Raw genomic sequence first — 26,229 nt, 5'->3', positions numbered from 1 at the left:
AATATGAGATATTTCTTTATAATAACCTGGTAACAAAGCCCATTAATAAACATCGACCGCGAAGTATTTCTTGTTATGAATTTTATGTTATTAAGTTTAAAATTAATTATTACATGTTCTTCCCTAGATTGTTTCTTGTTTGCCAGTAACACACGCCATTCGAAGGATTATCAAATTATATTACATCATCAATGTGTGCACCCCATAATTCCAAGAATATGTGGGTTTAATAATAAAAAAAAAATCAACAAAATTGTGAAATAATATTTTTTTGTGATGTAGCGTGAAGTGGAATCCTGTGATGATAGAAATAGTCGCGGAAATAACCTTAGTAAATATTTTAACTTTAGAAAGATTTAAACATATTCCAATATAGAATATAATACATCTCTAGTGGTGGTGGAGGATAGGATTTGTACAAAATTAATATACGCATGCCTGTTGTCTAGTGCTCTGCAATTTCATGCCACTTGCAACGAAGCTACCTTGACGTTCGTTGCAAGTTACGCTTTCCTCTACCGCCCATGCCCGGTGAGCTTCACCTGTCACACTCTACTCACGGTCCCCAATACGGAAAACGCGTTGCCGTCATCGGCCGTACAAATGCGCGTTCCTTCCATCGATTAAAAGGGCGAAAATAACAGATCGTTTAAGGTAAAATATTTCCTGCTGGATGCAATTAAAGGTCAATAGCATCCACCCACATTTTAAATTTGCTGTCACCGACAACCCAACGACAGTATGATCTTCTCATCGGAATCCTTCGCTGCTTTCGAAGGCAATGTCGCCGTCTCCACCGTGCTGTAAGGAGCCACGTTGTTCAATCTGAGCTCCCACAAAAAAAAAACCACCGCTTCAATACAAATTTGCGTATTCAATCCTCTCAATTTAAACTAACAATAATCGATAAACGATCTATTCGTTTCATTTCCTATTGAATCATCTAAATACACAGAGGGGAAATTGTAGACGAGCTAGAGTTTGATTACCTCTCCTTTCGCTTTTGGAGGAAGCGTTGCAGAGATAATTTCTTCACTATTTCCAAACCTGCACGCGGAACAAGAAACCATGTTAAAACAATTTATACCAAAAAAAACCTTCATTTACCCTTTGACATTCTATGTATCCAACCCCTTTGACATATGTGTCATACATGTCTTACCTGCTGCCACTTTTTGAGGTTGATTTTCATTGACAGCGTTCAATGCAGATTTGGAAGGCTGCTGTCCCTATATCTCTTCAATTTTGCGGCTGGTAATCTTAGAGGTTCTTTTGTTGCTCGAGCTATTGGAGCTGGCAAGCTTCATAATGTCTTCAACCTGCCCAGAGAATGGCAATGTACTCAGTCGGAAATAAAGTAAAAGGCAGAAAGATGAGAGAATCATATCGTTTTATGAAAATTTACACAAATTTTCTTGATGTATTATATGAGTTGCTCGGATCAAAATAAGACCTTCTCAGCAGGAATATCGTAAACATTCACCACTCCGTTATAGAAAATAGTGAATTGAGATGTGGATAGTTTCTCCGGCACTTCTGCTACAACGAACCGGCTGAAAATAGTGCCATAAATATATAGTTAGCCTTCTGAACGTTTAAATCGCTTTAAATTGAATGAATTCCATCGAAATCCTCTCTCAATCATTAGCCAGGAATGCACATGCAAGGGGGTAAGAGTACAATAATACGATATCTACATTACAAATTTGAGCCCGAAAAACCACTGATCCGCTGCAGGGGATTAATGATCTGCAATAGATGCGCCTCTGCCTTCGAAATACCAGCTGCATAACCTGAAAATATGAAGAAAACCCTTGTTCATGGAGCAAAATATTATCGATATAATAAATTAAGTCGGTTGACGGTTCGTAAGGAAGATAGTGGACAGTTATTGCAGCATCCAACGAACCGCCGCTGCCCTTGCTCAATTCAAATCAACGGATAACGATTACCCAATCATCTAACAACAAAATCCAATGGCACATATTTTTACAAGAAAGGAGTTTGGGAGAATTTATTTCAGAGAGAAACGCGTTACGGCCTAATTAAGCTTTAATAATAATAAAATTATTTGAATAACAAATCCCCTTTTGTTAAAAAGGGCTTCTTCTCTTTTTAATATGAAATAACTTTTATGGAAGGCTCTTTCTATTTTTTATGAATTAACTTGGGGGCTTTTCGTTTCATTAAAAAAATGCTTTGAAGACTTTCAAACCAAATACGAGTTGAATTTCAGAGAATTCGTGGAATATCTTCATGAATTTTGGCCCGTTTTTTGTTAAATCACTTTAACACGGTTGTTACTACTACGGAGCGTGTGCGCTGAACTAACGCGATTAGTTGCAACGGTATAACGCGTTAATAACGCTGGGCAGCTCACGCTAAGTATGTATGAAGCGTTAAAAACGCTAGATTCAACGCTGTTGGGGTGAGTTACTTCGCCTACTCTTACGAAAAAAGATTCCAACTTTTCCAACTTTTCTCCGTGGGCAGAACACAAAAATATGTCACGTCGCATTCACTTGCTTGGTGCAGTTGGGTTTTTGGTTATCTTTTTGAAGCTCTTGATCTTTGTGCTTCAACCAAATTTTAATATTGGTTTTTTTTGTCTAAGGCAATTTCACCAATTTCTCCCTTTGATATCAAGACAATGAATGTAAAGGCCTAAGTAGATAAAAAATGAACTCGAAAACTATAATAGACTAAACAATTTTTTTGAATATTTAAAATCACTAAAATGAATTTAAATTAAAAACATTAATAATAAATCACCGCAGTAAGACTGAATCAAAGTTCAATTAAATTCATAAAAATCAAAACTATAGCAGAACTCAAGAAAATCAAAACTAACTGTAACAAATAACAGACGATGAAATTAAATATCATGAAACCAAACTCACAATAAGATTAATATCTCAACCTATTAACACCGTGCAAAATTTTTCTAGCGCTGACTTGAAGTATTTTGCAAGGATTACGGTTGCAAATGGGTACCTCTTCTTTACGACTAACATCACTTTGTTTTGCTGCAGTTTCTGAAATGTCATGGCTTGTCCCTAGCGGCTTTGCCAGGCCATGGTGTGGTCTGACATTTTTGAAAAGTCGTAAAGTAGGTTTTGAATGTTTGAACTCTGCATTGCTTTTGTGTTTAATAATTTACTTAATTGATGCAGATAACGACCATGCGGTTTTGATATTCTAATTCGGAGAAGAGAGCGACTGTCATGTGTTTGAGGAGGAAGTATAGTATGAACGGCTGCACCCCATAGAAATGATATATAATAGAATGTTTTTTGGATTAATTATATTATTAAAATTAGATAGATTTTTCAAATTAATTAATGTGATAGCGGATTAAATTTTAATGATATGATTAATTTGAAAAACATTCTTATTTATAATATAAATTACAAAAATCTAAAATCTAATACATACATATTTTCTATTATTAAAAAAAAATTCATAAATTTCTAACTGTATTCAAATTTCTAAGGGTTTCACTCATACATACACCCATAGTATACAAGAATACAAACAATAAAAAAAAACAAATTCTATTACCAACTCCAATCTCTGATGTTTAAAATTGATTTACAAATAATACCATCCTTATTTAATTTAATTAATAAAAAATTCAACCTGTATATTCACTTTACACACTAACAATCAATAATTCAACTATTCCATGAATTATATTCACTTTGCACAATGACAATCAATAATTCAATTATTCCATGAGTTATATTCACTTTACACCATTACATAACTGTTCTAATTCAAAAAAAAAAAAAATTTGGTAAGCATCCCTTTTTTAATAATATTTGTTATTAATTTCGAAAGTTTAATTCATGAATGTCGTTTTTCGTTTTATTGGAAAGAGTTTTCTTCCGATTAAACTACCGATGGGAGTGGAGTTCATGCTCCATTGACATCGAATGTCTTCGCGTAAACGAGTTTTGTCATCATATTCATATCACCAGGAGTGAAGTCAACTCTACATGGCTTGACATTATTTTTGAAAATGGAATGGTTGTGAGATGTGTAGGTTATTTTAGTTTTACAGAGTAGAAAAATTTGTTATAATTTACTTGGTATCGCCATTATTGATGGTAGGTTGATTTATTTATTTTAATTTAGGGAAAATCATTTAATTTGGAAACATATTTTCACTCTGGGCATGTTTGTGGGTCTTGGGTCAATCTGTTTATGAAATCCGAGTTTTAAACCAGCAAAAATTGTCTAGTTAGAACATATTGTACCCAAAAACATAAATTTAATTAAACCTTAGTTTATTATTTTTATTTATTTTAAATAATATTTTTAATATAATACGTTTATAATCAAAACATAAGAATACACGATATTGCGATAATAGAATTATTATAATAAAAAAAAAAAAATTGAGATCGCATATCTTTGATGGGAAAGTAATTTATGGAAAAAAATTATGTTAAAAAGTCTGGGAAAGTTGGCTGTTTAGCTTTGAAATTTTGGACATTTTTTGTGAACACTTTATCCATTTTTAGAGACATGGCAAAAATTATAGATAAAGAGGACATACTTAACATTTAAATATAATGGTAGTTCTATGAAAGATATATTAGGAAAAATATTTAAAAAATAGAAGCGTGCCTGTTCCTCTGCTTTGGCAGAGCATGCAGATAAATCTAAGCATCACATCTACAATGAGGAGGCCCAAGTCGTTGCTAGGGTTAGTCATTTCCATCATTGTAGATTGAGGGAGGCCCTAGAAATTGAAAAAAGACCAAATATTTTGAATAGAGATGATGGTTGGAATATTAGTAGAAGTTGGGTGCCTCTCCTGTGCTCTTAGTTTTTTAGCCTTCTTTTTTGGATTTATATTGTTTGTTTGTTTATCTATGTAGGTATTAGTATCTTTTTATAGCATTTGTTGGTGATTTATTCTTCATTAGAGTTTACTTTCTCGATCCTTTGTGTTTTTTATGTATTTTATAATCCTATTCGTTCTTAACTCCTTTTAGTAATTTTGTTCTTTTAATGGGCCTGAGCCCCATATTTTATTGTTCGCCCTGTTTTATTTACTGAATGCGTTCTCTCTTTATTTTTTATTTTTACTTTTATTTTTATTTATTTATTTATATATATTTCTTTTGACTTGTGTATATTTTTGTTTTATTTTATTTATTTTTCCATTAATTATTTTTAATTTATTTTATTTTATTTATTAAATGATCTTGTCTCTATTAGAATCTTGACTTGTTCTTATATTTCAATTTGATTTTTTTTTAATAAATTAATTTAAATATAATTTTTCAAAAACTAGTTGTTTAATATAGAGGTTACTTATTAATATTTGTTATTAATTTATTTATATTTGTTTTTAATAAATTAATAACTTAATAAACTAATATTATAATTTTAATATTATTTTTCAAAAACTAGTAATAATAAATTTATTTAAATATTATTTTTCAAACTCTAATAATATTTGGTTTTAATAAATAAATTAAAATATTATTTTTCAAAAACTAGCCGTTTAATATAGCCGTTACTTAATAATATTTGTTTTCTAATATCATAATTTAAATATTATTGTTCAAATATTACTGTTACTTGAAATTATATCTCTACATTGCTCTCTATTTAAGCCTTTGCCATGGTCTGCCTCTTCATCTGGTCCTGATGATTAACCACACTTGTTGGTTCCAAATGCGCTGGCCAAAAATTTCTCTTATGCGATTTATATCGAAATACTTTGCTTAATATTATTTTTATTAATAAGTTACGGAAATTAAAATAAAATTTTAAAAAATTGAATGTTTTTCATACAACAAGAGTAATAGCTACAAGATAGCATAGTTCTTGCCTCTACCACTAATTAATTGATTAAGGCAGCATGGGGTACACATTTCATCACTATTCAAGAATGCTTTCCACATTTGCAATATCTAGTTATTCCTGCCTCCACACTAAAAAAAAATAAAATTAAAGCTTTATGCGTTACTAAATTGATAATAATTTGTCATACAGTGTGGAGGAAGCTCATTGTGTGGGAGTGCAAAAAGTTATGGAAACTTCGCACTTCCGTGCATTCATGCACAATAAGCTTCCTCTGCACAATGAGCTATTCTACACATTATTCATATGCTTTGTAGGAACCACTATCTTCTCAATTTTCCTCCACATGATCCACCATAGGCAACTAATAGATGGAGAATAGTTTTATTATGTTCATCTCTTTGCTTAGACAAGACGTTAAAATATTTCTATGCTAGCATATGTATTAACCATGGTCTGTACAATGGCATTGCAACTTCTGTGTTAGTTTACTCCAAATTGTGGTGCCATAATCAATCCTCTTTTTGAGTGCAAAACTTGAGGAAAGTTTTGCACTTTGAGAGATTTGATCCCTCTCGACGCTTGATAGATTTAGGATTAAGATGGATCTAGGTTGGTTTCAATCATGTGAAGTCACACAAAATTGGTTAAATGTTTAATTATTCTAATGAATATGTACGAAGTAATTTTTCTTAGGCGTATTTCTTCTTATTGGGGTTTTTATAGTTTTTTTAATTAGTTTATTGAAGAGAAGCATGATAATATATGTGTGTGTGTGTGTTTTAAGTGATTTTGGATCTTGTATTAAAAAAGATTAAGATAATAGTTTTTAGTCATATTTTATTTTGATTTTCAAGAAACGATTTTTGAGATTAGAAAAAGGAAGACATGGCTTTATGCTGACATCTTTCTCAATTATCATTTCCAATTCTAATAGGGAAATACTATAAAGTTTGGGCCATTATGATGTTGACTTTGTTATGTTATGAGGATGTATGAAAACTTTAGTTTGTGGTTATATAGAGCTAGTTGATGAGGCAACTAAACAAGCTCTGATGAATGCATAGAAAGATCAACTCATAACCAATAGAAAAAAGGATGTGGGATCACTTGTTGCCATCCAAAATGGCGTGGATGTGAGTATTTTTCACAATATATCAACAGAAAAGTCCTCAAAGATAGTATGGAACATATTATAAACTAATTATCAAGGAATTATGAAGGTGATTATAGTGATGTTGCAAACAATACATGACTTGAGCTAGAAACATATTTAATCAACCAAGGATGAATGGTGAAGATATTTAAAATCATAAAGTGGTAGTGAAGGTTCTAAAAGCCTTTTCTAAGAAATTTGATGTGGTGGTCATAGCCATTGAATAGTCTAAAGACTTGTCACAACTATAAGTAGATAAGTTGTTGGGATCCTTGTTATTCCATGAATATTGAATAAACATGCATTTATAATATTTGGAAAATTCATTCAAATCATAGGTTTTGTATCTCATGAGGAAGAGGAGAATCAATATCAAGAGGCATAGGTAGAAACAATAGAAGCGACAATGAGAGAGAAGATGTAGAACAAGAAAGGAGATCATATCAAAATCCTCGTAAGACAAAGGGGGGTATGAAAAATAGTTTGCAATCAAAACGAAGGTATGAAAAATAAAAAATTAAGTGTTATTATTGTAATAATATGGGGCATTATGCACATGAATGCCGAAAGAGGAAAGATGATATTAAAAAAAAGGTGCAGAATATTCTTTTGGGAAGTATGAGTAATCATTATTCCTCACGTGTAATGTTGCACAAATTTTATCTAATGACATTTGACTTATAGATAGTGGACATAGCAATCATATGACAGGAAAAAAAAACATAATTACATTTATGGATGATTTAGATGGGAATGATATCAAGTTGGCATTAGATAATATTCTAAAAGTTATGAGAAAGGGAATGATTTACATCCTCACCAAACTAGGTCAAAAAAGGAACATACCAGATGTGTACTATGCTCGAGGTTTCAGACATAATCTTCTTAGTGTATATCAACTTACTCAAAAAAGGGTATAATGCAGTATTTAAAGGAGATGATTGCTTCATATATGATATAACTTCAAGTAAGATGTTGATTTCCATAGTAAATATGACAAAGAATAAGATATATATCCTCTTCCTATGAAGGATAATAGACATGATTATTATTTTGTTAAAAACTAACTTGTTTAGATGATTTTTTTTTATGAAACTTCAGGTTTGTTCTTTTATATTTTGGCGACTTTAGACTATTGAATCAATAGAATATGGTTAAGGGGTTTCCTCCAATTCAAAGGCCAACCAGTTCATGAGAGAGTTTCATTTTAGAAAAGAAACATAAGGACAATTTTCCTAGGGGACTCATGTCTCATAGAGAAAAGGTTCCCTTGGATTTGGTTCTTATAAATTTGTGTGGTTGCCTAGAGGAAATTACTACTTACTAACATTCATATATGATTATAATATAAATACTTGGATGTATTTCCTCACAAAGAAATTTGACACTTTTGATAGGTTTTTAGAATTCAAGGAAATGGTAGAGAAGCAAAGTGGTCATCAAAATCAAAGTGTTACGATTAGATAGAGGAGGTTAGTCTAATCCAAAAATATTTCATAACTTTTGAAAGTATCATGGGATAAAAATACAATTTACAATGGTACACAACACAACAAAATGGTGTAGCTAAAAGGAAGAACATCTATAAAATGATCTTTGGGAGGAAGCAATAGCTTGCTCCATTTATGTTTTGAATATATCTCCCACTAAAGGTGTAAAGAAAACAATCTGAAAGGGAACATGGACAAGTATGTGTTGTAGTGTAGCAAAATTCAAGGTATTTTTCTATGTGGCATATGCTCATGTGACAAATGAGTTGAGAAAAATATAGATGATAGAAGTGAGAAGTGCGTTTCTATGTATTGTATTGATTAGTCCAAGGAATATAAGTTGTACAACAAATAACAAATAATTTTATAATTAGCACAAATGTCGAATTTAAAGAAAACGAAGCATGGGATTAAAGAATTGACAAATATATAACAATTAAAGCAATGATACCTCATGTAGAAGATGATGCAGAGAACCATGTTGTACAATAAGGTTAACAAAATTCACAAATCCAATCATCAATAAAAAATTCTCCAACAAGAACTCCAAGTCATTCTATTCAATGTGAATCATCTACTCCCACAACTCAGTCTAGTCCTACTACTCAATCAAGTAGTGAGTCTAATTCCTTAAGGCCTTAAAACAATAGAAGTTTGAGAGAGATATATGAAGAGTTGTGAATTCAAATTTTGCATTATTTAATTGTCAACGAACATGTTTTCAAGAGACAATGAAAGATGAAAACTAGGTCAAAGAAATAGATGAAGAGGTGGATTCCATAAAGAAAAATGATACATGGGATGTATTATCATTACCAAAAGATAAATATTGTAGAAGTGTTAAATAGGTTTACAAAACAAAAATCAATGGGAAAAGAGAAATAGAAAAGTACAAGGCTAAATTCATAGGAAGAGGATTTTCACAATAGCCTATAGTGGATTATGGTGAGAACTTTGTACCCATTGCAAGGTTAGATATAGTAAGTGTTATATTAGCCATAGTAGCATAGAATAGATAGAGAGTTTACCAGATGGAAGTAGAGTCAACATTTTTGAATGGAATTTTGGAAGAAGTATATGTGGAGTAACCATCGGTATATGAGATGAAAGGTTGTGAAAATATGGTCTACAAGTTGAAGAAAGCTCTATATTACGTAGTATACTAGAGGTTAGTATAGAGGGATTGATTCACATCTAATTAGTAGTGGATTTAGTAGAAGTAATATTGAACCTGAATTATATATAAAGTGAATGAGAAAGGACATTTTTTTTTAAAATATAATCATGATATCATATTCAAATGGAATATATTAGTAGATGAGTTTAAAGCAACTATGAATAAAGAGTTGAAATGAATGATTTGAGGTTGATGTGATTATTTCTCGGTATTGAAGTTACTAAATCAAACTCAAGTATTTTTGTGTTTCAAGAAACGCATGCCATGGGTGTGCTCAAGAGGCTTAGGATGATGAATTATAAACCAACACCAACTTTAATTACAATAGGAACAAATATCACCAAAGTAGATATAGGATCCAACATGATCCTACTCTATTCAAGAGATTGGTTGGTGGTCTTATGTATCTTACTACCACTATACTAAACATTATGCATGCAATTAGTTTGATTTCTAGGTTCATGGAGTCTAAAAAAGACTCACATTGGAAAGTAGGATTTTGTTTTTGAAATATATTAATTGAACAATCGCATATATGCCATATCATACTCCAACATTAATAGTCATGTTTTAGTTGGCTACATTAGCGTTGATTGCACAAGTAGCATGGTTGATAAGAATAGTCTTTTAGGATACATTTTTCATATTGGTTCAGGTGTGATTTCATGGGAATCAAAGAAGCAACCCATTGTGACTATCCCATCAATGAAAGTTGAGTACGTAGCACCAATTAAAATAAATTATTAAGTAGTTTAGTTATTGAAAGTATTGGGTGATCCCAACAAAAACAAAATGGAGAAACTATAGTGTATTGTGAAAACAACTTAACCCTGTCAAAGAACCATGTTTTTTCATTAAGAAAAAATAAAAACGTATTGATACGAGATATCACTTCATTAGTGAACATGTAAATAGTGAAGAAATCCACTTCGAATCTTGTAGATCAAAAGACAATTTTGCTGACATATTCACACAACCATTGACAAGAGTTTATTTTAGTTTCATAGGAAAAACCATAAGTTTTTTAAGCCTAACTAATACCTAGACCAACAGGAATTAGTGGTTGTAATTAAGGGGGAGTGTTGAAGATAATCACTCCTAGTTATACTTAGTCAACATGTAGTTTTAGGTAGTTTACATATAATCTAAATTTAGGATATGGGGTTGATGTTTTGGAATGTAAATGTTGCTCAAGAACTACACCCACATCAACATATTAGACACCTTAGCGTTTTTTGAGGAGTAATGGGAGTTTTATCCCACTATTTTAATCCGCTCGAGTTGGAGTTGAGTTGACACTAATAATAACACAACTCAACCTACTCAGTTGTCAAAAAAAATAAGAATAAAAACCTAACGCACTAACCCTAAACATGAAACTATGTACAAAAGGGAGAGAACTAGTTAGTTCTCTAATTTTTGGGCCTTAGATCACTGTAGGACCTAAGATGCATGAAACATAGAAAAGGGAGGAAAGCAATTGGCTACAAACCATTATCCCTCCTATAATGTCAGATATTAAATCCATAAGTGAATAAAAAATATATGAAGGAATATTGTTAACTTAATGTCCATCATTAATAATATTTTAGTTCTTTTTTGATAGAGATATATCTACGGAACATCCAGATGACTCTGATCATGCTGGATCGAAAGATGGATAAAATTCTGCAGTTGTTCAAGGAAAATGGCTTTGAGATCAAGACCGAAAGCGGACCAAAGCTGGACACCCCGAATAAATAGGAGATGAACAATGCTGTCAAGAGGTTTTTATCGTTTTCAGTTTTTGAATTTTTGTAATCCTGAATGGTATTGTCTCAAACACGAAACAGTTTGCTTGTGGAACATATAGTTGGATATTTTGTATGGTTAGATAGTTTGGACATGTATTTTTTGTGGATGGCGATTAAAAACTATCGGTGGGTCCCGGTTTCCCTTAAGGGCGGGCAATGACCTGCTCATGTTTGTATATTTTACCTTATGATGAAGTAATAGATTTCGCCTCAGTTTACAAAAAAAAAAGAGATATATTATGATATGAAAAGCATAGACACTAATAGAATATGTATTGTTTATTTCATTGAATATGGGTTTGTTACACAATAGCTAAATATAGTGGGAAGGATTAATCAAACCCTTTATTAATATAGTGTTAGTTACACAAAATGAACATTATTGGGGTCTGCAACCGTGAATTCAAAGAGTGTGATTAAAATTATTAATGAATAATATTATTTTTAAACAACAACTAAATCTTAAATAGCTTATAGCCAATGAAAGAAGTTAATAAAACTAAACAAAATTAAAATATGTACAAAAAAATAAAAATAAAAAGGCTTTTAACTAAAACAACTATTAAATAAACTAAAGATCAAGACATTATATACAAAAATTAGGGTTAATTTGATATCCTAGTGTTCTTGTGGCTACAATCACCCTCCATTTTTTTTTCCTATGCTTCCTTTTGGAGCCTCCCTCCTAAAATCACAACATCCCATCTCACACTAACCTAGGTACTTGTGCTTTCATTGAGATTTATCTTTTGCATGTTGCCTTGTATTTTCTTACTTGCTTGACTATCTAACCCACAAGACGATCTCTTGACTTGGTTTCAACTCGTTTCTAGGCTTGCCTTAGTGAACTGCACAATCCTTGAGAGAAACCAACCTTGCTCTCGAGAATTGCACAATCTAAGCCAGCAGTGAGCCTTCATCTTAGGAAATGTGCCAAGCCACTTGAAAGACAACCATCAGCTAGGAAACTCCACAGAGCATGAGAGGCAACCCAAAATTTGCACAGAAGTATTTCTGTTTAGAAGCTTCTCAGTGCATAAGCTAGAGGGTTGCACAGTCCTTCCCAGAATTGCACAATCTCTTTAGGCAATACATGGCAACTTTTACCATAAAAGAAAGAAATATTCCCTAGGAAGTAGGGATATATTATTAGTTTTCTAAAGGTGGCACAATGTTATCTTTATAAGTGTCCCCCAGCTGTCGCTTTTGTCCTTGATCGCAGGCATGCACATCATGAATTCCAAGTTTGCTCAATTCGATGTAATAGATGCCTCTATAACACATTTGTATACTCAAACATCAAGCTCTAGCATGCCCGAGGAGATCAAGGAACCTTTGAAGCATCATTGTCACTTTTCCAGGTGAGTTTTTCTTTTATCATCTTTTGCCACCTTTTCTGTCGCTTTTTGCTTGTTTAGCTTGTGAGAGTGTTGTTTCACTTGTTTTGTTGAGCGACTGCTAGCATTTTAACTTGTTTTAGCTTGTAGAAGTGTTGTTTCAAGTTTTTCATTGCCTTTCCCAAGTGTCGCATGCATTACCTTGTTTTTGTACTAATGGTCATCTTTGCGATGACTATCTACACATGCTTCATTCTCCTAATGTTTGATTGATCCCTACACTTGTTTTACTTGCATGCATCATCACTCAATCAGATCTTCACTTAGCATCACACCATCCTTCAAATATGCCTGATTTCACACTTCCCTTGGGTAGATCAGGGCTCCCCTTGCCCAGACCTCACATTCACTTGCATGCATTGCACAATCTAGCATCTCAAGGCCTCTGCCTTGCGTTTTGGAATTGCACAAAGGTTATCCTAGCCTGGCTCCAACTATGCACTACAAAGTTCCAACAACTAGTCTCCTAGCTTGGTCACATTGCATAGTCTCTCCCAAGATTTGCCCCAGACTCAACTATGCATTGCGCAATTTTGGTCATCAAGCTTTCACACTGACTATTGGGACTACACGATGTGTAGTTCCCATAATCAATCAATCACACTTGTTGGTCAAAATTACACAATCCCTCTCATTAGAAGACCTGATTGCTGGTTGATCATGCTATGAAGTTAGATTTGTAGGAGATAATGTTTGCTTCCATGAGTGTCCTTTCTGTCACACAAGGTACCACACTCGTGAAGCACTTCTCTCCAGTAGTAATTGTACCATGGCATGAAAGAGAGCTGATTCAAGAAGAAACACTGGAAGCAGTACTGGGGAAGCAATTGAGCAAGTCCCAATTAACTTGCCAATATATGCAGACACTCAGTTGTCCATAGAAAAGGAGTCAAAACTAACATGATAGCAAGTCCAGCGGTAGTAGCAGAAGGCAACAATCTAGTAGAAGATCATGGAAAGAGGAAGTTGCTGACATAACAAAAGGAGAACAAAGCTACAGAGTAAAAGTGCATTCAATCTTCATGCAACCAGCTTTGGCAGCGGAAGCAGAGGACACCAACAGTAGAGTGGAGGAAGATAAAAAGTAAAGCTTATAGTTAGCAAAATGAAGTTGCAAGAGACGAAGAAGAAGCTAAAGGAGGAAGAATATTTGACAAGAGAAAGAGAAGAAAAGAAGAAATAGAAGGAAGAATAAAGGCAAGGCATAATGAGAGAGAAAAAAGCGCCCATATAGGTTGAGGAGTCAAAGTAACCAGTAGTTGAGGTAGACAGTGAACAAGTGCAGGATCGGGAAATGGCTCATTATATCGAGCAATTAATTGAACATAAAAACATGGAGTTAGAGAAAGAGGCATATAATGAAGACATTGACCTCATGATGAGAGGACCTGAGGCCACCTTTCAGCCTTCACCACTTCCAGCGTCAGAACTGATCCTGAGAAAACAAGGAGATGTTGTCCTCCTTGATGATGATCCAGCCATGGATGTGTATAATCTGCCATTTGACGAGTTGCAGAAGAATATTGTACAGGCACAAAGGAAGCACTCTCTGAATGATCACGCATAACTTGTACTCATGAAGGAAAGGGTGATAGTGCCAGACACCAGGAAGCATCCAGTCATCCTTGCTGAAGCCACCTTGGCCTATGCTGGAGAAAAAACCTCCAATGTCAAGTACTTGATAGCCAAGAATGAACAACAAAAAAAGAACTTACAAGAAGCTAGGCAAGAGGTAGAACAATCTCAAGAGCAAAACACAGTTTTCGAAATGGAAAAGATGAAGAAACTGATACTCGATGCAATATCAACAGTTGATACCACCACATGGAAACTTTATAATGAATTTGTCACCGTGCACAAAGTAGTTGCCCATGTGCATGGCTTGCAACTGCGGAGCAAGGAGGCTTTTCAAACTCTTAGGAACATACATACTGCCATCACCCATGTGCAAGAGTGGACAATGTGGTACAAAGGGGCCCTACTTCACTTTCCAAATATGATGAAGCCGTAAGAAAAGCTAGATGAAGCACGAATCTAGTTGTTGATCCACAATTATGAGTATCTCACTCGTTTGTCAACAACATACATGCTTCACATGCTTAGATTTACAAGAGTTTGGATGTCATGGTGAGAAGGCATAGGATCCCGTCAATTGGTTCCCTCGATAAAGCTAAACACAAGAACCAGGTCTGACTAGAGATCGATGCATACATGGAGTAGCTAAGGCAAGAGCCACCAAGGATGACTGGGAGTTGAGGGCACATAACATGCAGAAGTACATTGGTGGTCCTATCATGGTCAAAACCATGTTGCATATGCTTTAGGATGAGTTGGACACAGGTTCGAAGACCATATACTTGGAAGATATGGAGGCTAGAGTCTGCTATCTGTTGATGCCTCGAAAATCGCTGCAACAACATCGGGGATAACCACCCGGTCCGGACCTTAGTACAGCTCCTTTTCCGTTTGGAATAGTGGCTCCGACTAGGGATAATGGGACTAGTTTCCCAGAAATAGATAAATGGGATGGACGGATGATTATAAACTACGCTAGCGATGAGCGAATAACTAAAACTATTGACAAGAATAAAAAGAACTATAACCTATCCCGGGAATCTATTGAGCTTTAGAGTGTAGCGTTTGATGGTCTATGTCTAAAGACAGGCATATAGATGACTCCATTTATTAGACATAGATGTTAACTTATTCAAGATTGTTGTGCATAAATAGTTAAACAGAGTGATTAAAGCGATATTACCACACTCATCATTTATATTATTGACATATACATGATTAAAAGGAAAGCATTTCATAAAACATCCAATAGTGGAATGAATACAGATCTGCTGTTACAGCGCATGCATATAATTAACAATAGCAAGGATAATCAAATAACAATTCACATAACAGGAATGAATTCAGATATAGATAGAAATACCATATGAGCTGCTTTGACACTCCCGATATCAATCGCTACTTGTAATTCTTCGTTCAACACAGAAACATTCTCAACAACGACAATAGTGCACAATTGCATAAAAGCCTCCTTGCTGAATTAAGAATAACTGGTCCAGTTTCATAAAAGAATATTGACTGAAGCACAATAGTGAAAACTTCAGTCTATTAAGTCTGGTACAAAACTTTACGACCCTTTCCAAAACAACGAAAGGGTCTATAAATACTAAACTAATCTAAATATCTAATAAACAAAAATCCTACTTAATTGGTATCAATAACTTTTGATCCTATTTTTGCCATGCGATCTGGCAAGCAGGAGCATGATTCATCAAGTCGGCTGCTTTCCTTTGAATCTGAGCTGACTTATCACAAGCATTTGCTCTACTTCAGGAGGTTTGTTGAGGCGCGAACTGAGCTGAGCGGCATAGGTGGCATCCTGAATATCGGGAATTATATACCCGATTGCATCTGTTAGGCACTTAAGGGCGGCTCTTTGTGTATGCGGCTTAATCAGAAAGAGCCAATATGCTTCCAAGCTTAAACTATTAATCCCAGCGATTAATCTCCCTTTTTCCTCTAATTCAGGATAACATGATTGCTCCAATGTGTTTGTTGTTGTGATCTTTCCTGGTGTGCATTGAGAAATCATATTTGATAAGTAGAGAGTGTTGTTAACTAGATCAACTAGATTGCTGGAAGTTGATTTACATCTTGAAGCCGCTCTCTCTGCTTTCATCACCTGAGTGTGCCATTCTGTAAAAAGTATATCTTTATGTGTTTCTAGGATTCTGGGCAAATTTGCTGCTTTCCCATGATCAGAATCTTGCCAGTCAAGATATGCAGTTATGACCTCTTCAGCTTGATCTAATTCATTTCTGGCCTTCTCTACCTGCTGATTTATAGATATCGTTAACTCACATAATGGCTCTGCTTGAGCGATTTGCTGACATAAGAGCTTAACCTGGGATATCAATGCACTGTTGATTAGTGATGCTTCCGTTCTGAATTCTGCCACTTGTGAAGTGCCCTTTGCTTTTTCGAGCTGCGATGACAATTGAGCGATTTGCTCATCCTTTGTTTTCATCATTTGCTCATTCGCTGCTCTTAATTGTGCCAATGCCTCCGACAATTCCTTTTGTTTCTGGATCGCGCTTTGGTCGATCCTTTGCCTTTCTTCCTGTAATTGCTGGGTTAATTGATTTTTCATTTGCTGTTGTGCCAACAATTGTTCCTCTGCTTGCTCCGCCTTCTGCTTTGTTTCAGTCAATTATGCCTGTAATGCAAAAAATTCTTGGTCCTTAGTCTTTAGTAGAAGACTTACCTCCGATGCCTTGTCGATTGTCACTGCCGAATAGGCTCCCGCATACTGTGACAATTTTGTTAGGTCATCGGAGGGGTCGAATTGCTCCTTCCAAACCACGCTGCCCGTTACAGTTTGTTCTGGAAAAAGGGGAGGTTGATCAATCTTCCTCCTTTTCCTTTGTCTTTTTACCACTGCCTTATGCCTCGGGCTGTAGAAAACATCCAGGGGAGGAATATATTCTACCTCGAGAATGATTTGGTCGGAGGGGTCTTTTGGTATTACCTCAACATCCTTAGAAATGGGTGGGCCGCTGGTTCCACTTAGAACCTGAGGTGAAGAGATGTCCTGTGTATCATTTGTCTTGGAAGTGTCCGTATCTTTCGAACATTCCAATCCACTGATGATAGAATCAAATTGCCTCCACTCTTGAAGCAAATTACGGTCAATAATAGTATTTGTATTGAAATCAGTGGTGGTTTGTTTTTCCTTTTCGGCTTGGGCTTGGGACTCCTTCCGCACTTTTTCCTGCTCTCTTTTCTGCTGTTCCTCTTGTTCTTTCTTTTGTTGTTCCTCTTTCTCTTTCCTCTGTTTCTCCTCGTGTGCTTTCTTCTGCCTATCTTCTTTTTCTTTTCTCTACCTTTCCTCCTGTTCCTTTTTATGATCATTTGTTACCACCGGAGGTTCCTTTGACTGTTGCCGAACAGGCTCACTTGATGATGTCGTCGGGGTTGTTGCTAGTAAATCTAGAGGCAGAGTTTGCAACCTCTGTTCTCTAAGCTTATTAAACTCAGTCAGCCCTTCATCATTATATTTCAATTGAGCGAGTTCTTTAGCTTGACCTATTGTTTCGGCTGCAACGAATAGGTCGTCAAACAAACCTTCTTTGTGCTCAAATTTTGTCAATTTGGCCTGTTCTAGTGCATTGTAGGCAACTTTGCTTGGATCATATGGCCTGTTTGGGATAGTTGCCAGAGTTAAGGATTGAAGTTTTGTGGCTTCCTTTTCTGCATGTTTGAGATCATGCAGAGTATAGACACCACACCTGAAGGGAAAAGAGGGCCAGCCCCTCTTCTTTTCTTTCTTGAGAGTTTGTGTAACACTCTCAGCCATAATCTGATAGGCGATTTCTCTTGCTAGCAGCTTATCTGGTATATACAAAGGGAGAACATGTGGGTCGGCTTGGCTGCCGAAAACTCTTATGTAGGTAAATCTCTCCTCTCCAAACCAACTTGCTACCGCTGTTATATCAAACGAAGCTTGATAGGAAATCTTGGGAATGGGTTTGTCAAAAATAGAATAATGAATAGGCACCATAAAGCCATTGCAGATTTGGTACAGATGGTGCTTGTAAGAGGACTTCCATAGTTTCTGATGGTATATGTGGATAGCCGTGGGATCTTGTGGCATCCACCTCCAGCTGAGCACGGGAAATTCAAAATTGAAACATAGTGTATCTAAGATATATGCACTGTAATAGAATGGGGGAATTTTCCTTTCAGTGACGACAGTCTGATGTCTAAAATCACGCACAGCTTGTGCTAATTTGTCAGAAAGGATGGTGCCCAATCCATAATTATACTGTTTACTGCTGCCTCCATTAGAGGAACCATCTCTATGGTAAAATTAGCAGAATCATGCAATACCCATAATCTACACATCATTATTCCCGCATAGAAATAAGGAGAAGCCAGAGAATCAACCGAGTACTTACTGGAAGATTCGTGTTTGTGTTTGGCTGGATTTTGTCTCCAATCCCGGATGGGTTCGGATTCAACTTCATTTTCTCTTGCAAACTTCTCCAGGAACGCTTTATTATATATCTTCTCCGGCTCAGGCAAATGATACATCTGCCTTAGATCATCCGGCCTGAACGATCCGAAGATTCTTCCATCTCTAGTGCTGAAAGTTCTATCCAAGATTGGGATTTCTTGAATCGCCCACCGCACTACATCTATGTATGGGAGAATTTGCTCCCTGGCCGCTATTCTGTGAAGGAAAGAGTCGGCTAAATCCTTGAGAGTACATTCAGACTTCCGAGTAGGATCCGCAGTAGCTTCTGTCACTGTCTTTTCTGGTTCTTCGGCTTCAATTAGGTTGTAAGTGCCTTGCCAAGTAACTCTAGTGAGACCCGTGCATGTAGTATCGGATATTAAGCCCTTCTTCTTGTCCACAAGAGCTTGTCCTGCCGCTGGTGCAGTGGAAGCGCCTGCGGTCTTCTTAGATTTCTTCCCCATCTTATTTGAGCTTCCTTCTATGGATGAATTCTGCATAGCGGCGCAAATATACGTAATACAAAGAAATAGCAATGAAAACTTGCAAGTGATGAGAAAATATGGACTGATGCGTAATAAGGGATTAGCCTTTAAAATTGGCGCGGACACAATCCATGGGAAGATTTTAGGACTTATGATCACATTAATTGGCCGTTTAAAACATGTCATCCCTTAAATGCCCATTATATCGTTAATAGGCCGAATGATTCATTTAAGCGTGCAGTGGTCATTTTGGCGGTTGAGCGCAGGTGAATGATTGCTTAACCGATCAAGCTTTAAATATGAATGAACCGTGATATCCCATCACTTAACGGCTTTTTATTGAAATCTGTGCTTTATCGCAATCGGGCATCGGGACAACCTTAAACCTTCTTGTATTGACACTATTCACAACCTCCGATCGCCGATAGCGATATCGCATCACGTCGGGGGTATGACCTGAGCGCCTTTTCTATTGTGCATTGGATATTGCCGATCCCCGATTGCGATATCGCATCGCATCGGGCTGGATAGCTTTGGGCGCATCAAGAATGTTTTATAGAATATCGCCGAACGTCGATCGCCGATAGCATATCGCATCAGAACTAATGGCATGTGGGTGCTTTAAAACCTGCATAAAGTATCGCCGATTGCCAATTGCGATATCGCATCGGCGGAGATTAATGTGCCGCTTATTTGTATTCCTTATGTCATTGCGATATGCGATCTTGCGATCGCTTTATTGTAATGACAAAGATTTACTTTATTCCATTTTATGGGTTTTACAAAAAAGGGTTTTATATAATGATTTCATTTGATTATCGGTTTTTTTTCGAAATAATGAAGTATTGATACCAACTAACTTCTAAAGGGACCCATTTCATATGATAATAAATAAAAAGAATGAAATGGGGGGTTGTTGTAGAGCACAACAATTGGCGATTCGCTGGAAGAACCAGTTATCTCTGGAAATCATAGAAATACTTAAGCTTTTTTAGAATAGAGTTTCAATCAAAGGGGAAAATTCTAATATAACTAGATTTCTATGCATTCTGAGTAAAATGAAACTATTTTGTTGACTTCCTCCATTTTTTAAGAAAATAAATACATTCTATGTTTAAAACAGGCCTTTATTGGTTTATAATGATAAAATAGAAAACCTTTCCAATTCAGCTTTTATAGTAAACTCATCTGTCATAGGTAGAGCCTCTGCTGCCAGCAAACATCTATAGTTTCAACAGGGATACCTTTTAACCATGTGATTGTCCATTGTCCCCTCCAATTAAGAGTGTGATTAACAGAATGAATTCAAAATATGTTTTCATATTTTGGCGCTTCTTCTTTTTTCTGCCATTGACAGGATAAAAAGCCATTGTCCTGGTTTGGTGGCCAGCTGTTGACAATTCCATTCACTGGTAGTAATCTACCTGAACAAGCTGGCTCGTGATGAGACCCCTTGTCTTGAAATTTCAAGCCATTACCCTGTTTTGGTTTGTAGTATTGGTAATGTCAGATAAACTATTTCCCTATGAACATGGTAAGCAGGTTTGTAATAAGACCTCTTATCTTTAATATCTTATATTTTAGAATTACACTCTGAATAATCATAAACTTTAGTGAATGGGATGAACAATCTTCTCCTTAAGAGTAAATGGATGACAGGGTAAGAGTTGAAGATGCTGAAATTGGATTGACTTCTATCTTGATATTGATAACCTTTTGAGACCAATTTGAAAACAGAAAATGATTTACAATACTTCTATGCTTTGAGAGGAGTTGACAAAAGTTGAACTGTAGTTTCAGAATACAATGAAATCTAATTTCCTAGAAATTATCCTTTTTGGTTAAAAGTTTTATTTTAAAAGCAAATATTCATACTAGTTCTGTGGGACAACTTTTCAAACACAGCAAAAGGTCAATGGAAGATATCTCACAACCTTATTTTCTAAAAATCCTACAAACTATAAAATCCTACCAAAATGAAAGGAGAAGGGGTTACCTCCTCAATTAAAGAATTTCTTCAAGATAAGGCCATTAACAGGGAGAGAATCTCTCAAACCTGATAAATCTTGCAATATAAAGGTTGAATGGCCTATCTTCTCACAGATCTGAAATGGTCCAAGCCACAACTTCTGGAACTTGGAGTGTTTGCCCTTGTCCTCATGGGCTTTGTCCCATTTCAGAACTAAATCACCGACTTGGAATTGTTTTGAACCGGATGAGACTGAATCAAAAGCTGCTTTGATGACTTGCTGATGTTTGGCATGGATAACCTTGGCTTTTTCTCTTTCCTCCTCTAATTTTAGAATTTGGTCATGTCTAAACTGAATAGAAGAGGAAGGACTTTCCTCAATAAACTGCACTAGAGCTAAAGAAGGTGTTATCACCTAGAACTACAGTCACATGTATATAATTTTTGTCCTAAGTTCACTGTCAAAAATGGGTGTCAAATGGTTTTTGTCCTATGTTCTTACTTAGGGGTCATGTTTCTAAAGGGTTTTGATGTGAATCATTCTCAAATACCGTTGGTCATCCTCCATCATGATTGCATAAGCCATGTCTTATCTTGTACATGTCACTGGTCCTTTCCGTATTTTCGCAGCGCAGTCTTATTGGTTAATTTTGCAGCGCAATTATTATTTAGCCATTTCGCAGCGCATTTTGCCAATTTATAACTAACTGCGCTACGAAATTGGGGAATTGTTCAAAACCATAGCCAATATCTCACCCATATCACCTTTGTCACCTATGGGTTTTGTGAGAATATGATATATGCATAGAAAAGCCTGTTTCTGCAAATTGATGGTGAAGTTTGTAATTCATCTGAGTTATGGCTACAGGTTTGCTTGCCTTCTAGTGAGAGTTTAAAGTTTGCTAACCAGGATAAAAGTCCTCAATCAGCTCCACTGTCAATGACAGCTGATGTTAATAGAAAGGTGGCTTTTGAATAAGGTGCCAATCATAAGAAGGAAAGCACACAGGTGTATAATAGAAGATGATGGAAAGCGGACAATTTATGGCTACCTTGCCAAACCATCAGACATGATCCGGATTAAGCCATTCATAAGTAAATTGTCAATTGAAAGCTACATGAAAAAGGTCTTGGAACCCATTCATCTATATGTTCAGTTAGTGTGTGATGATAAATGCTTTATTTGGTTTGACTGATGGAGGAAAGATTCACCAATCAAATTGAATTAGAAGAAGGTGAACTAGTTGAGCAGAGTTGGGAATGTCGGTCAGATGATCCAAATCATGGCCAAAAGACTGCAATTGATATTAACAAGGATGGAAAAGATACTACAGATCATACAATTCAAGGAGGTGCACCACAGCAGCAAAACATTAAAAGAGCGCGTGGTGATTCAAATCATAGTCAAAGAGATGCAATCTTATGCAAAGATAGAAACAAAAGTGAACATGTCATTATGCGAGAGAATGTACAGCCCCATCAAAGTTGAAGGATTGACATTTGATAGTGGAGGTTACAACATCAAGACAGGACCAAGATGTCTTATTGAACTCATGAAGTTTGACATGGGAGGTTCTGCAGCAATTCTTGGTGCAGCAAAGGCTATTGGTCGAATTAAGCCTCCGGGGAGGTCCATTTCATTGTTGCTGCAGGTGAAAACATGATTAGTGGCACTAGTATGCGGCCTGGTGACATAGTTACAGCTTCAAACGGGAAGACAATTGAGGTAAATAACACGGATGCTGAAGGCAGGTTGACATTGGCAGATGCTTTGGTTTATGCATAGTTTCAAGGCAGGCATATTTCTCTGTTTTAAGTAGTCAACTTCCAGGAGGTATTTAGAGCAGCTGAAAGAATATTTTCGAAAATTGAAAGATGTTTTTAATGCTAACATACTGAACTAGAAAAACCTCTTTCACTTTCTTCAAATTGATTATGAGCTGGGAGAAACGAGTGACTAAATGTTGCATTACAAAACTGCTGTAGGTGCAGTTTTTAATTTCCTGTTTTACACATCTTCTTCAAGGATCGATTCTGGGCAGCTGGAGTAGTTTTTCAAAAAACCAAAAGAGGTTTTTGTTAAGCACCGATTGATTCACAAAAACCTCCTTCTGTTTTTCCAAATACGTTTTCTGTGAGAAATTATCAGCTCTGTCCCAAGACATATTTTTCAGCCAGAACAGCAGTTTCGTAGCGCGCTACGAAACTGCTGTAGGTGTTGTTTTGTGATGAAAACAAACAGTTTAATGATAAGATCAGCAAATTTTTGAAGGAAACGCCTAAGGAACATAAGGGAGACAACATGAGGCTATCCTAGCTATTCAGAGAATGACAAGTGTGCCTTTTTGAAAAGGTGAAATATTTTGTCTTTAGTGAAAGCTTTGATAAAGGTACTTTATTACCGGTTGTTAGGGTTCTGATAGGAAATGCATACGGAGATTTTGGTTTATACACCTGTTCAATCAACAAGGCTTCCAGTACATTGTAGAATATGGTGATGCTCGTAGTTTTTGAGGAATTAAAGGGCTGGGAACATGTTACTTAATTTGTGAAGAATGATGGGAGACAAGGACCGGGAAAACAGGGGACTTGTCTTGATGATTAATGAACCATCAACGCATCCAGTATCCAAAGCCAGCTTGTTCATTGCATTCTCCTCTAAGCTATCTCGGCCAAAACAGAAAGAAGACAGGTGTCAAGAATCAAGAAGGAATCATGCTACGAGGAGGACAAAATTTGAGTTTTGATTAAATTAGGACTCTTTGTAATTACAGTTCAGCACTTAATGTATTTAATGAATTAGTTAAACAGTAGATAGGAGTAGTTCATAGCAGTCTTCGAGCTCCCCTCATGTTGGAGGAGGAAGCTCAAGGTGGTTAAGAATGTATCCCTATATATAGATCAGACTTGGATGTAATAGGGGTTGGATGTTTTTGGAGAAGACTGTTTTGGTTTATGTATATCAGATTTCAGTAATGCAAATGACTGTTGTTTCTTCTCAGGATTCACAATAGATCTTATTGTTCAAATGTATGATGGTTTATTCTCTTTAATGCTCTTTTACAGTTTGGTTAATGCATAATCACTCAGAACTCATGAATCATGCTCTGACTTCCTGTATGCCTAGGCAAACTGTGTTTCATGTAAGTTATGTTTGAACATTAGATATAAAGTGCCCTGATTTCTATGAAAGGATAGTGTTATTGTTTACTGAGATATTAGTGACTCCATAAGCCCAATGGGAAGCAATTCTGTCCAGCCAATACATTTTTCATGTGTCTTGTAAGAGTTAGCCATCTTGTTCAATATCAATAACCTATGAGAGAGCCCTCTCAGACTAAGGAGGCTAAGCCTTAGTTAAAAGCCTGGTTTGAAACAGTTACACAGAGTCTTGCTGATTGGTAGCCTTCAGTACCTGATTTTGTGATAACATTTTGGTGCGTCTGCCCGGAGTCGAAGATTATTCATTCCCGAAATCAATGGTTGAACTTCTGAAGGTAGCAGGAGCTCAGACATCTTTTTGAGGCTGCAAAACTACCTTGGCGACTCCACACATCAAATAAGAAATTAGAAGGTGACTCCACTGCTAGAAGATCAGTAGCTTGATGAAGTTTCAAGATGGATTCCACTGCAAGAATGAATGCCAGGTATGCTCCTATGAATCGGTCTCATATCCCTGGTTTTCCAAATCCTATGCCAAAGGTTGATTGGTTAGATGATCTTCCAATATTCAAAGATGAAAAGAAGGACAATGCTGCTCTTCATTTGGTTAGGTTTCATATGCATGTACGCAGTCTTAAGGTTCATTTCCCTGAGGATTGTCTCATGAGGATGTTTATGGCCACTTTAGAAGGAAAAGCATGGTCTTGGTATAAAAGTCTGGAAAATGGTTCAATCTATTCGCTTGCTAGTTTTCATGATGAATTCTGTGAAATGTATAAAGAAGATTATCCATCCTTATTGCTGCTCAAAGATTGCTGTAGACAGTCTTTAAGTCTTATTCAGTACTTGGAAGATTGCTATGATGATGATGAATTTATGGATGAAGAAATTTTAGAGGCTCTTCATAACAATGCATTCCAGCACCAAGGAGAAGGTATAACACTCCATGAAACGCAGCATGAAGAGCAGCAGGGGTTTATTTGTGAAAACCATGTTTTATCCTTAGATATGAATGTAGAGATGCAACAGATCTCTCAGTCTTCGAACCATAAAGAAGATGAAAATGATTACACCCAGCAAGAAGAAATACTGGAGGAAATTTTCTATGACCCTCAGGCAGAGGAAAAGCTTGTTCCATTTTGTAATTCCTTGCAGCAACTTACTTCAAATAATGATCATAATAGTGAGGAAAATTACATTGTTTGTGAGCATCATTCAGAAAGGCAGTTGGATAGCATATCAAATAAATTTGGTGTGGCTGAGGATAAGTTGTTTGAAGATATAGAATGTTATGAGAATCAACAAACTAACCGTGTGTTTTTTGACCCTATAGCTGACTACATGGAGAAGATTTACTGTTCAGCTTTCCAATTATATGTTTATCTTGAAGAACAGTTACACCTCATGCTTCCTTGGCTATTTCAGTATCTGGTTTATATATGCTTCAAGCACAGTAAGGAGATCCAAGTTTCAGATCAGATTGATGATTGGCTTCATTGGAAGTTTCATGTTCCTTGAGCTACAAGTGGAGCTTGCAATTGTTAGGGTAGGTAGGTAGGAAAGTGCAAATAAGCTCAAGGTTGACTGAGCATTTTTTTTAGTACATGTAGATTTCTTTCTCCTAACAGTGATCAGCAAGCTTAAGCCCAAGGTGAATGCCCCAGAAGCTTGAAAGGGATGCTTGTCAAGCAAATTTCTGTTTGTCATAAATGGATAAGGCACTGGTTCTACGAGTTCTTAGTGTACTAC

At 35.8% G+C, this 26,229-nt stretch overlaps 1 long non-coding RNA gene across 1 annotated transcript; it reads right to left on the bottom strand.

The window, feature by feature from the left end:
* Positions 1 to 394: 394 nt before the first annotated feature.
* LOC149149818 (uncharacterized) lies at positions 395 to 1,560 on the bottom strand. Its single transcript, XR_016262281.1, has 4 exons — positions 1,454 to 1,560; positions 1,163 to 1,319; positions 990 to 1,047; positions 395 to 825 (listed from the first exon to the last, which is right to left on the bottom strand). It is a non-coding gene; the product is annotated as an uncharacterized LOC149149818 (long non-coding RNA).
* Between the last annotated feature and the right edge of the window lie 24,669 nt (positions 1,561 to 26,229).

The sequence above is a fragment of the Pinus tabuliformis genome, chromosome 9 (genome assembly GCF_031772625.1).
Source record: "Pinus tabuliformis cultivar Carrire ecotype Pingquan chromosome 9, CPIR1, whole genome shotgun sequence".
NCBI lineage: Eukaryota > Viridiplantae > Streptophyta > Pinopsida > Pinales > Pinaceae > Pinus > Pinus tabuliformis.
This window is presented reverse-complemented; position numbering and strand designations above follow the sequence as displayed.